This window comes from Rattus norvegicus, chromosome 8 (genome assembly GCF_021556685.1).
Source record: "Rattus norvegicus strain SHRSP/BbbUtx chromosome 8, alternate assembly SHRSP_T2T, whole genome shotgun sequence".
NCBI lineage: Eukaryota > Metazoa > Chordata > Mammalia > Rodentia > Muridae > Rattus > Rattus norvegicus.
The window spans coordinates 106,242,885-106,255,173 of record NC_141541.1 but is presented as its reverse complement, the minus strand read 5'-3'; the positions used below and the strand labels follow the sequence as shown (position 1 = coordinate 106,255,173).

General features: G+C 42.5%; 1 protein-coding gene across 1 annotated transcript in view; it reads left to right on the top strand.

The window, feature by feature from the left end:
• Positions 1–12,289, top strand: part of Clstn2 (calsyntenin 2) — a 609,459-nt gene that overhangs the window by 173,650 nt on the left and 423,520 nt on the right.

The window sequence follows — 12,289 nt, the reverse complement described above, 5'->3', positions numbered from 1 at the left end:
TTAGGATGTCAGACCTTATCTTTGACTGGTAATAAGGTACTACTTGGATGGTAGGTACATTGCTGGTAATCATAGGGTCTTTCTCTCTGACTATCCTATCTAGGAATGGAAGCTGGATGGCAGGATACTGCCTGACTCTTCTAAAGGCAACCAGATCCCCACACTTTCCTGCAATATCTGTAGGCCATCTGGACTCTAGTAATGCTAAGGTCCTTTACTACCTAAAAATTTCAAGTGGGAGCTACAGGTCAAGAGATTAAAAGAATGCGATTGAGAAGAAGGAGAAGGATGAGAGAGGGAAAGGGGGAAGGAAGGAAGGAGGGAGGGAGAGAGAGAATCTGGTTTTGAGAAATAAATATATATATATATATATATATATATATATATATGGAGAGAGGGGTCTTTAGACTCAGTTGTCTATCTATCTGGCTTCCCAGCCCCTCCTCAAGTAAAGGCTGAGCCAATGTCCCCTTCATCTCTCCCAAGCTCGATTTCCTGGGTAGTGCTGATTGAGGCTAATTAAACGCAAATCCACAAATAAATCCCTGAGTTTGTTTAAAGTTGAGTAAATGATAGTTGGCGCCATACATTATGGCACCACATAGATCAGCCAACAGAGCTAGACTGCATGCCTACCATATTCTGAAGGGGTCTTTGCTGCTGTTGTCACTCAGGCTCCCCTCTAACCTCTCCCGACCCCTTGCTTTTCTCTGCTTCTCTATCATTAAACAGTGAAGTCAGGATCATAGGATTCATCTGAGCCTTGCATCTTTTATTCTGTACCATTGACTCTCACTGCCTCTGGTGACTGAGCTGGCTGAGGAAGATGGTTCTGCCTTGGTGCCCTCTGCTATCTCATTATGTTGATGGGGTGGGAGGAAACCATGGTACCCTTCCACTCTAGCTTTCCAGGGAGGAGCATCTTCTCACAAGGAGTGAGTAGGAGGATTCTGGTGGCACAGGTGGGCATGGCTCATTTAGAGTCATGTGCTTATTTCACTGTTTGATAAAATGGGTGTGGTGGTTAGGTCCAATCTATCAGATAAAACCAATTCTGTTTTAAGGATAAGCCAATAAAGAGAGCTCATTCAAATGAAATAAACAAGAATAACCAGGAATAGAAAATAGAAGGTCCAGGGTATATCCAGGCAGGGCAAGAACTTGAGAATATAATATGGGGATGAAAGAATTGCTAGAACCCTACCTTGTGGAATCCAAAGTAGAAAAATCTTAGGTCTCTGAGGATGTAGCTTCGTCTGAAACCAATGAGAAACAAAGACTTCCACTCATTGATAAATCTTCAATCCCAGTTTTATCCAACACTATTCCTAGTTTAAGAGTAACACCAAGCCCAAGCCCATGCCAGGGTATAGCAGAAGCATGTGCTGGGTGAGACCCCCCAATACAGCCCTTTCTTTCAGAGACCATGCTGTGGGGAGTTGGGTGACTGTCCTTGCCTGAGGGAACAGACCTGGGAGGAGGCAGGACCATGCTTCAAACCTTTCTACTTGCCTTCAGAGACTATGCTTTTCCTCTCATTCTCCTAGCAGGTTTGTGGAATATCTTCAAACTACAAAATCTATGACTTGAATTAAGGGTATTTTAATTTCTCTCCATGCCCTTTGAAAAATAAAATTGACCTTCTATTTTCCCCAGGCTGGCAGATTCCTTTAAACTCTCACGGGCATTTTAATTAGCATCAATTCTGTGTATTCAAGAAAATGAATTTTTGTTTCAAACCATTTGGAAGCCTCTGTGAGGAAGAATGGAAAAGAAAATTAGCAAATGAAATGTTTGGCGTCCAGAACTCTTTTTAACTTAAAATTGCAACATCATAAGTGGCTAAATTAAGCAGCTAGAGAGTTGTGTACTGGTAATACTGTGTGCTTTCATCCAGCATGGCAGATAAATGCTGGGGAAAAAAGCAGACAAAAGTCCTCCTGGGTGTCGATGCCCCTGAGTTACACTGTCAGGCAGCTCCCTTTAATATGGAAATTGGCAATTTTCTAAAGTCTCAGAATGTGCTGTCTTCACCCCATTTGTGACAGGTGTCATCTGTAGAAAAATAACTTTCCTGAGTGACTCTGCCATACAACTACTGTCTGGTGACACCTAGGACCTCTCCATCTTTGCCATAAACAGCAGAAATCACACTGTCCATTTAAGATCTTGAAGTGAAAACGTTATAACTCCTATAGCTGATAAAACCTTAAGCAGATTTTATTGACTGCATTATGAGAGGTCACCAGTATCCTTAACCCTACTGATAGATATTTACGAGCAAAATGTCTCAGTCTCTTATTGACTCATTTGGTTGTCCTCTCAATACCAGAACCAAATCAGTATATTAAGGGTATCTAGGAGTTCAGGACAATTGCATTGGAGAAACTATTAAGAAGGTGGTGGATTAAGCAAATGTGGAGTGTGGGTTTTCATTCTGAAATGTCTCCCTGAATTCTCCCCATGTTGGGAGTGACAGGTGAAGCTGTTAGTGCCATGTCCCAGTTTTGATACTTGAAATTGTTTGGCCATAATCCTTGTTGCTCTTATGACAAACATCCAACGTTATATATTCCTATTTAGCATTGACATTGTCAGTGGTTGTTCAGCATAAGAGAATATGGTGCTGTCGGTGGAGAACTGTAGGCTTCCATTCACTGTCACTATTCTACTACTAAGGTCAGCTAATAAAGGATGAGAAACGGGCTTCCTCCACCTTATCCTATCATCAGCATCAGAACTTGGCATTGTATTAATACTATTCCATGTACAAATACCCCCAGCTCTCAGATTGTGTGGAGATGCTAGTCTCTCTCCTGACCATGAGTGATGGTCAGTGCATAACATTTCTGCACAAAATGAAAGAGAGAGAGAGAGAGAGAGAGAGGAGAGGGAGGGGAAAGTGAGAGAAGGGGAGAGGAAGAGGAAGAGGAAGAGGAAGAGGGAGAGGGAGAGAGAGAGAGAGGGAGAGAGGGAGAAAGAGGAGAGAATTGATGATTAGAAGTGAGTGCCCAGCCATTTGAACCATGGTAGTGATCGGCGACAAACATCTGTGTCTTTTCAATGCTATATATTTTCCAAGGACAGTGACAGTCATTCCAGAACCAGCAAATGAGCTTCAGGACTTGGATGTAATTGAGTGACAAGCTGTCCCCTGCCCTATTGGTAAGTGGGCTCTTTGCATTAGGCTCTTGTGTCTAATGGTTGTGCAGTTGTATTGAGCTGCTCTCCTAGGAGAGAAAGCAAAATTCATAGGAGAGGGAATCTAAGGACACTGGATGATTTAGTCAGCCTCTTGGAAGACAGAAGTGCCTTTCTCAGACAAAAGATTTTCAGAAAATAATCTGATTTTCCCACATAACTGCAATGCCCAGACTCTGGCTTCTCAGCTTCATCATCCCCATGCCTTTTGCTCCTGAAATCTAATTTTCTCTTTAGTGTCCAGTGGTTCATGAGGTCCCCAGATCCCCAAACAGCTCAGAACATAAATACTACTTCTAGCCTTTTTTTTTTCTTCCTTGTGCAAGTCAACACTCTCTAGTAAAGTATGTTCTGCTGGGATGACTCTGGTGAAACAGTTGATGGTAATGGTTTGGAATACTTTTCAAGTCCAAAGAGATTCTGTGGCCTATTAGAACAAATGCCATGTCTGGAAAGGATGACGCTCCGATGGTAGGCTCTGTGTCATTAGTGGTAGGAAAGTGGGGAGAGACGTGGGCAGAAATTTCCTGGTACTCGGTGCCTTAGTTGTCTGGCTGAATTCCATTAGTGGGGCTACCACTTGTCATCATTGTTCAGGGGAAACTTTCAAGGGGATGAGTCGAGACTATATATAGAAGCATTCTCTAGCTAGGGACATTGGTTCTGATAGAGATCCTTCAAATTCTCCTTGGAAAATACCCAAAGCTGGACTTGGCCCACCGAGGAAGCTTAGCCATAGGCCTGGGCAATCGCTTCAGAGTTGCTCTTGTTGTAGCTCACATCAAGTCTGCATCTTGATTCTCAGTGTGATCTAGGAGGCTCTACTGGGAGAAGGAAAACAAAGAAGGGTGTTTTCTCATTCCTCTCAGCCTTGAGGTTCTATCTACAGAAGCATGCAGTGAGAAAGGTTCTGGGAAGATGGGAGTCCCATAGTCAGAGTAGAATTCCTGTTTTTACGGGGCCTTTAACTCGGAGTAGGCCAGATCCTGGTAGACAGCTGCAGAGCAGCCCTTCTCACTGACCCTCAATTTCTCATCTGGGGAGAAATGAAGAACGCACTAGGTCTCATGCTCCTCCAACATTAGATACAGCATCATGGGATTATTGCTTCAAGCCAGAGTATATTTTTGAGTATTTAAGTATGCCATCTTTACATCTATTTCCTAAAATAATATCAATTGATCATTCCTTTTTATAAGTGATGATACTACACTTCAGAGGATGTGGGTGGCTTGCCTATGAAGTGCTGGGGCTGAGACACTAGGGCTGTCTCGATCCAGTTCCCGCATCTCTCCATGTCTCTTTGAGCTGGAGGGATAGAGTGGCTTCTTGATTTGGACTTTTTATTCTTTACTGAAGCATCCAAAGCTTTACTTAGGCCTACTCTTCTCTTTGGGTCACATTTTTTCTCTTCTCCTTCCTCCTCTTCCTCATCATCATGATCATCATGATCAGCAACAGCAGCAACAGCAGCATGGTCAATCAACAACCATGAAACTAGTAGTTTTCAGCTGTTACCATGTGCCCTGGGATACCTTACAGTCAAGTGAATGGGACAGAGATCTGGGAAGGTGGCTCAGTGAATGAAAGCACTAGATGCATACGTATGAAGGTATCATGACTCTTACATTTTGGGTCAGGTTACCTAACTGGGGCAGCAGTGAGAAAATGAAGAAAGAACAGGTACACATATATACATACATAAAAGCTGGGGTCAAGTGAGTTGGACACACTACAATAGAGCCATGACAAGCATCGGACAACTTGTCACCTCCCTCAGGATGTTTATCATGTGCAGCACAGGAGAGGGGGTGACCATTGACTAGTCTTAGTAGGAAGTGTCTGTTGTTCATCAGCCTTAATCTGTACACACCAAGGGAAAGGAAGCTGTAATTGCTAATTTTTGCACACGCTGGTCAACCCTTCTCATACATATTTGGACCAGAGAAAGAAGAATTTTCCAATTCTGAGTCTGATGCCTATGGAAAAAGGATTTACCAGTTGCCCATAGATCTAGATCTGGGACCTTGGACCTGGCTTGGTCATGTCATACAAAATGCCCATTCACTAAGAGCTTCACTTGCTTCTTATACATACCCACATACTTGAGTTTGAGTGTACAAAACCTATGTGGAAAGCAGACACATAAGCATGATTGTCTGTCATCCCAGTGTTCCTGTGGGGAGATGGGAGTTAGAAACCGGAGAACCACTGACTAGGTTTCCTGCTTTTAAGTAGCAAAACAAACACAGGGTACCTCAAACAACATAGAAAGTGAGGACCACTCCACAAGGTTATCTCTCGACCTTCACACGTGTGGTAACATGTGCATACTTGTATTCACACATGTGAATGCATACGTGCATATTCTCATGCATGTGCATGTGCATGCACACAGGTATACATGTATACATACACACTATTGAGATAAGACATAGTAAGACAGATATTTATGTAACACCATACATAATATGTAAATTATTCAGATGCATACATAGTTGGGTGTTAACCTCAACCACTTGTGCTTTCATAAATTACACTGGCAGAAGGAGCCAGAGAACTCACATACACTCCTCTTTTCTTGTCTGTCCTTGGCTACAGTGCAGTTATAAGGGTTGGTGGGTGCTGGTGTTAAAATGTACAGATGTGATCCACTGGATAATTTGTAGAGTCGTACGTTTTTATTGTCACAGGTGGTTGAGGAAGTGATTTAAAAATCAGGAAATAAAGAATGCAATGATTTCCCCAAAATGCAGACGGGCAGCTTTGATCACATGGGATGTGAGTTCTCATATTTTTCCTCCCCATCAAAAATACAATGAAACTTTATTTCCTGGTATTCCTCTCAGAGAAATGAATTTCCTAAATGCTTAGCACAATGCAGTGATATAAGACATTGGAGAGACTACTCCTGAAAACAGCATTAGGGAGATCATATAAGCTGAATAAGTTTGTCTGTTCAGCATACTGGCCAATAATGGTTAGAGTGTCGAGGGCGGAAACAGCAACTCCGGAGACGTTTTATTGTGTATGAGTGGGGAGCTAGCTGAGAGGTGTTGGGAGTATTTCAGAGCAGAACACACTATGTAGAGCAGCTCAGGTGCACACCCACTTCTGTGGACTCCTGGCTGCCTACTTGTACAGGATCTTGTCAGTTTTACCACTCTGCCAGGCCTGCCACGATACAGTTGTTATTTTCTTACAACTTCTGAGGAGATGGTACAATCTGCAAAGTTAGAGTAAGCCTTTCCACACCATTAAATTTTAACATTTCACATTTCCAAGTATTTGGCTACTAACACAGCATTACTTTTAATGAGAAATCTCAAAGCTGATTTCTCACCAGCTGTCACTGTTGAATTGTTTGACGTTAAATCCTTCAGCAAGACTGAGGGAGAAAGAGCAATAAAGTGACATTAATGACTTAATCAAAATATGTTTGCTTGGAAATGTATAGACACTGAATATTTACTATTTTGAAGGCAGTAAAACTTGTTTTTTTGCTACAGACTTTATTTATTCCCCTGACTAGAGGCAATTACTAAATACTCAAAACATGTAATTCTCCCTAAATATAGTTCACAATTTTACAATACACATGAAAACCCTCATCTTCCTCCCATCTGGATACCAAATATGTTTTACCCACTGTGGGCTCTGAATTATTGAACTATAGACTTGGTGCTCCTAAAAGTATTGATAACTAGCCTTATTTTATATGCACATACTACTAGTTTCAGTTCCCCTAACAACAGATGTAAGAGTAAAAAATTGCTGGACTGTCATCTGCGGGAACAGGAGACCCATCATAAGTCTAGGAGGAAACCATAGGGCCACACAGTTAGTGGTGAGATTACACAGAGATATCTCATCTGATGGGAGTCACAGGGCAGGACATGGAGCCTGGTAATAGGTTTGCTAATGCCACAAGACAAAGACAGACACTTGGATAGGCTGGTCCACATGTGGCCAGACAGTCTTACCCAGTTGCAGCTTTTTCTCCTGGAATTAATTTTAAAATAAACCAAATGGCAAAGAATGATTGGTGGCTCTTACAAGATTCCTTTAAGAGTCTAACTACATTAAATTTTGGGTTACTTCAGCAAATTACCATAGACAAGATGACTATGGTAACTCTGAGGGACAAGCTTTCCTGTCCTGTGTTGACAACTGTCTCTAGGCATTCCATGTCTTGTGCTCATGTTACTCAAGTCTCTGCCACTATCTTAATATAGTGCGTTACTTTACCATTCATGTCTCTGCCTAATGTATCCCCTGTAAGGATTCTGCTATTAGATTCATGGTCCATCTGGATAATAACGGAGGGATTCATTTCTAGATCTTTATATCACCCATCTAAAAAGATTCCTTTCTAAATAAGAACATATTCACGGTGTTGGGGATTTAGCTCAGTGGTAGAGCGCTTGCCTAGCAAACACAAGGCCCTGGGTTCGGTCCCCAGCTCCGAAAAAAAAGAAAAGGAAAAAAAAAAGAACATATTCACAGGAGCATGCATATGGACAAACCTTTGGAAGAACCCCAAGCAAGTTACTACATGTCCCAAATCATTGCTGCCATCCCCATGTCCTGAAGCCAGTCACACCGCAGCCTCCATTTTTAAATGGGTGATGTCCTCTGCACAGTTCTGGTCTTCAGAGTGCTGCAGTCTCAGCCAGAGCTCGCATACCGTACGGGGCAGAGGCAGACTTAGGAGACCGTGCTAGTGTCTGTTGCTCAGCTTCTGGGTCACCCTGTCAGGATGTGGTTCTGAGGTTGTAGATAAGAGCATTAAATGAAAGGAGAAAGGGCAGAAGGGAATCATTGCCACTGAATGATTAGAAAAGAAATAAGGGCTTCCCATTAATGTGACATATAACCACAGAAATACCCTCTCAGGCCAGCCAATCGGCTTCCTGTAAATAGCTATCTACCATGAGCCAGTCTTCTGTTCCTGCTGCCTCCATGGAGGGGGCTGTTTTAGGAATTTGCCCTCTAAGGAGACCTGTGGGTGGAACTGAAATCCCCAAATAGAAGAACAGCTGTCCATGATTTGGGGTCAAGGATTATATTGTTCTCAAAAAATCATTTCAACCATTCAAAGCTCACTGTAATGGCCACAGCTCTCCATAGAGACTGACCAGGCCACTTTATGACTTAGAACACAGGGAAAGGGGCAGATTGAAGAGATGGGTTATAGAAAAGTCTGATTTCATGTGGAAACTTTAAATGTCTTAATGAGCATTACCTAGCAAGACTTCTCACAAGAAGGAGGTGATTTTCTGATTTGGTAATTAAAAAACAAACATTCTACTGAAGGTCAATGTTGTTATATGTCCTAGATGTGAATGCCTTTGTTATTTCAGATCATTGAACATGTTGATATTAAGAGGTTGGGAACAGATCTCTCTCAGCATCACCAAGGTTGTGGTGGAAGTGACTTGGAAAGAAAACTCTGACTGTAGAATTAGAATGCCATTTGGAAAGGTCAAGTAGTCAGAGTTGAAGGAGGATTGGATCCACATAGGTTGGAATCAAGTATCCTCAGTCTTAAGTATATTTTTCAATAGGCAATTTACCCAGCCTGTTACACGCTTAGTTTCTTTAACTATGAAATATGGAGATTAATATTGAGTTTTATTATAAAACATGGCGAAAGTAAAAAGATCATGGAGTTCCTCACCTGCAGAAGAACAACCACTTACTCAATACAGGGTGGCAGTCAGATTTCTTGCGAATAGCCTCTTTAAGGCTGACCTCTTCTGGTCTGCTTGGTGATGCCCAGGCTGTCTGAGAAATACTTGTAGTTCCATAGTATGTGGGGTTCCAGAAACTAGAGGGAACATAGTGGGAGAGGTGATGAGGAGAGGTGAGTCTGTACTCCAGGTAACCCAGCGATTACTAATTCTGTATTGCCCTCAGGATAAGTGTTATTGAAGTGTCCAGTGTTAAAAAAATTCTTCTTAGAAGCGGGGACAAAAATACTCACAGGAGGAAATATGGAGACAAAGTGTGGAGCAGAAACTGAAGGAAAGGCCATCCACAGATGCCCCATCTGGGGATCCATCCCATATACAGCCATCAAACCCAGACAATATTGTGGATGCCAAGAAGTGCATGGGGACAGGAGCCTGATATATCTGTTTCCTGAGCCAGAGCCTGACAAACACAGAGGTGGATGCTTACAGCTAGCTATTGAACTGAGAATGGTGTCCCCAATGGAGGAGTTAGAGAAAGGACTGAAGTAGTTGAAGGGGTTTGCAACCCCATAAGAAGAACAACTTTACCAACCAACAAGACTTCTCAAAGTTCCCAGGGACTAAACCACCATCCCAAGAGTACACAGGTATGGACCTATGGCTCCAGTCACATATATAGCAGAGGACAGCCTTGTAGGACATCAATGGGAGGAGTGGCCCTTGGTCCTGTCAAGGCTTGATGCCCCAGTATAGGGGAATGTCAGGGTGGGGAGGTGGGAGGGAGTGGGTGGGTGGGTGAGGAAGCACCCTCATAGAAGTAGGGGGAGATAGCGGGTTTCTGGAGAGGAAACTAGGAATGGGGATAACATTTGAAGTGTTAATAAAAATAATTCAATTAAAAAAAGAATATCTAACTGATTTACAGTGATGGTTGACATGCATGCAAGCAAAACACCCATGTACTTAAAAGAATAAAATAATTAAAATCATTTTAAATGGTTGAATTGCACAAATGAAGTAGGTAAATGTTATAATGTGTCAATTTTAACTCAATAAAACTGTTAAATAAGAAAACCACTTTGCTTATTTATAAAACAACATAAAAAAAGCTTAATCATCAGTCCATGGTGTTATCCAGAAAGAGGAAACCTTTAAGAGGGGAAGCCTACAGGGAGGTATTTAAGTAACTCAGGTTATGGATGATGGGGCCCCCACTCTTTTGTTTTTTCTCTCCCTCTCCACAAGTTCTCCACTATAGGATAAGCTATTTACTTCTTTTCAGCGTTCCCACAGTGAAGTACTTCCACAGCTCCCACCAAGAAGCCTAAAAATATGAGGCATGGCCCATCGTAGACTAGAACCTCCAAAATGGGGAGCCTAAACAAGTCTTTTCTCTTCATTAGGGAATAGTACGTAAATGTTGACTATTTCACTTTCACATTCTCTGCTGCTGAATAGCCTGGATGATGCAGAGCTGTTCTGTGGTGAGGGGAGAAGAGAAGAGGCCACAGCACCTCACAGACTTCCTGAGCAGCAGGGGAGCCACTGTCCACAGCTTTCCGCAGCCTTCCTTATTTGCTACAGTGTCTGTAATTCTGCCATCAAAGACTTTGTGTGGCTTCCTTTGGAGGCTGAACATGAATCTTTCCATTGGTTACATGGACATGTAAGATATTCATGAGTCTTAGTGCCCATTAGAAGACGGCATTCTAGCTGAACTTTCAGAATCTAATCACGATACTTGAAGTTTGTTTAAAGTGTTTCACATGCTCAGCTGTACATAGATTGGCAGTGATGTTTTTTAAAAGCAGATTCCATAGGTTGATAGTTACTATTTAATTTTCTTTTGTTTCTTGTGGAATCTTGGGTGATCATACACAATGTGACAAGCATTTACAGGACATTTTTGGTATACCCATCCCCAGTGAGTTTCTCAAGGACTATCTGGACCACTTGGAGAAAGTTGATAAACACACTAAGAGGATACTGATATGTAAGGTTAGCACCAAAGTAGAGAAATGGCGCCAAAGGGTAATTGAAACAGTGTGCCATTCTGATCTCTAGAGAGTGGAGCATGATTGATGGAGGTGGTGGAGGAAGTTCACAAGTTGATTAGAACTATATCTTCCCTTGTTTTTATCAGAGAACAAGGGAATACCTGCTCACTTTAAACGCTGGTGAATTTATCCAGCATGATAGGAACAGTACAGTTTTAACCAACTGTTTTCAATTTGTGCAATTCACTGCTATGTTGTTAGGGAGGATGTCTCTCTCCCTGATGAACTTCAACGTGATAAGGGGCCAAATGGCACCTTCCCAAGGGTGACCTGAAATCTCTCAAAGACAGCTCCCCACCCTGTCCTGACCCCCCACATGAGGCAGGGGTCTGGGGAAGGAGAGAAGTCCCTCAAGTGTACCACCCACACTTGGGGGGAGGAGGTGTCACTGTTTACTTCAATCAAAAGCTCACCGAACTATATAAGATGTAATTCTCTCTTCCAAACAAATGTCCCAGGATTCTTTCTTTGCTGCCCACCTAAGCACTGCCCAGGCAGAGGGAATCCTCCCTTTCTTGCCTTCTATGCCCCAGCTTTATAGACCAATGACCTGATGAAGAGCTTGAAGCTGGTTTTACAGTAGAAAGAAAGAATGGATGAGGTCAGAACCAAGTTATCCAGAGATTTATGTCTGTCAATGAGCCCTCTGATGATATAACATCTTTAGATACTACTTTCTCTTTCTTACCTCTATTACTAAAGTTCCTGACAATGTATAGCATGCCAGACAATGACCATGTTTAGGACAACTGCTGGTGGCACCTCAGAGCTCTCATCCAGGCTCTTGTACCTGGGGCGAACAGTGTCTGTTCCAAAACTCCTGCCCCAGTCTTCGAAAGACATCAGAAGACATACATCTTGGTAGTTTTGCTGTGGTTTTTACAGTAATAAGATGCCCTGTATTCCCCTATGATGGGCTGCAGATCCTCCTGCAATGAGAGCTGCATGGATCTGTCTGCTTAGCTTTGTATCTTCTCGACTCTTTAGGAAATGTTTGGTTGCTCACTCCTGGACCCTAAGTATTTACACTGGGAGACTTCCTTAGAGTCATTCATGAGTTAAGTATTTACTGTACATCCAACTTGGTCCCGGATATGTCCAGGATTGGAAGGCGGGTGGGACAATGCTGTCTTAGACCCAAAGACTAAAAACTGAAACACTTGGCATCTTGCCTCATGTTCAAGACCTGCTTTTTCTAATTCCCTGGTATCTCTGATGTCTAGAAAGAGGTCTCTGAGAAAGGTATACCAAGGAATAGTGAGCTACTGTGCAGCACATAGGGCCTCCTTTGAAGAGAAGTTAGACTCAGGCGCCTTAGGCATGGTGAAACCTGAA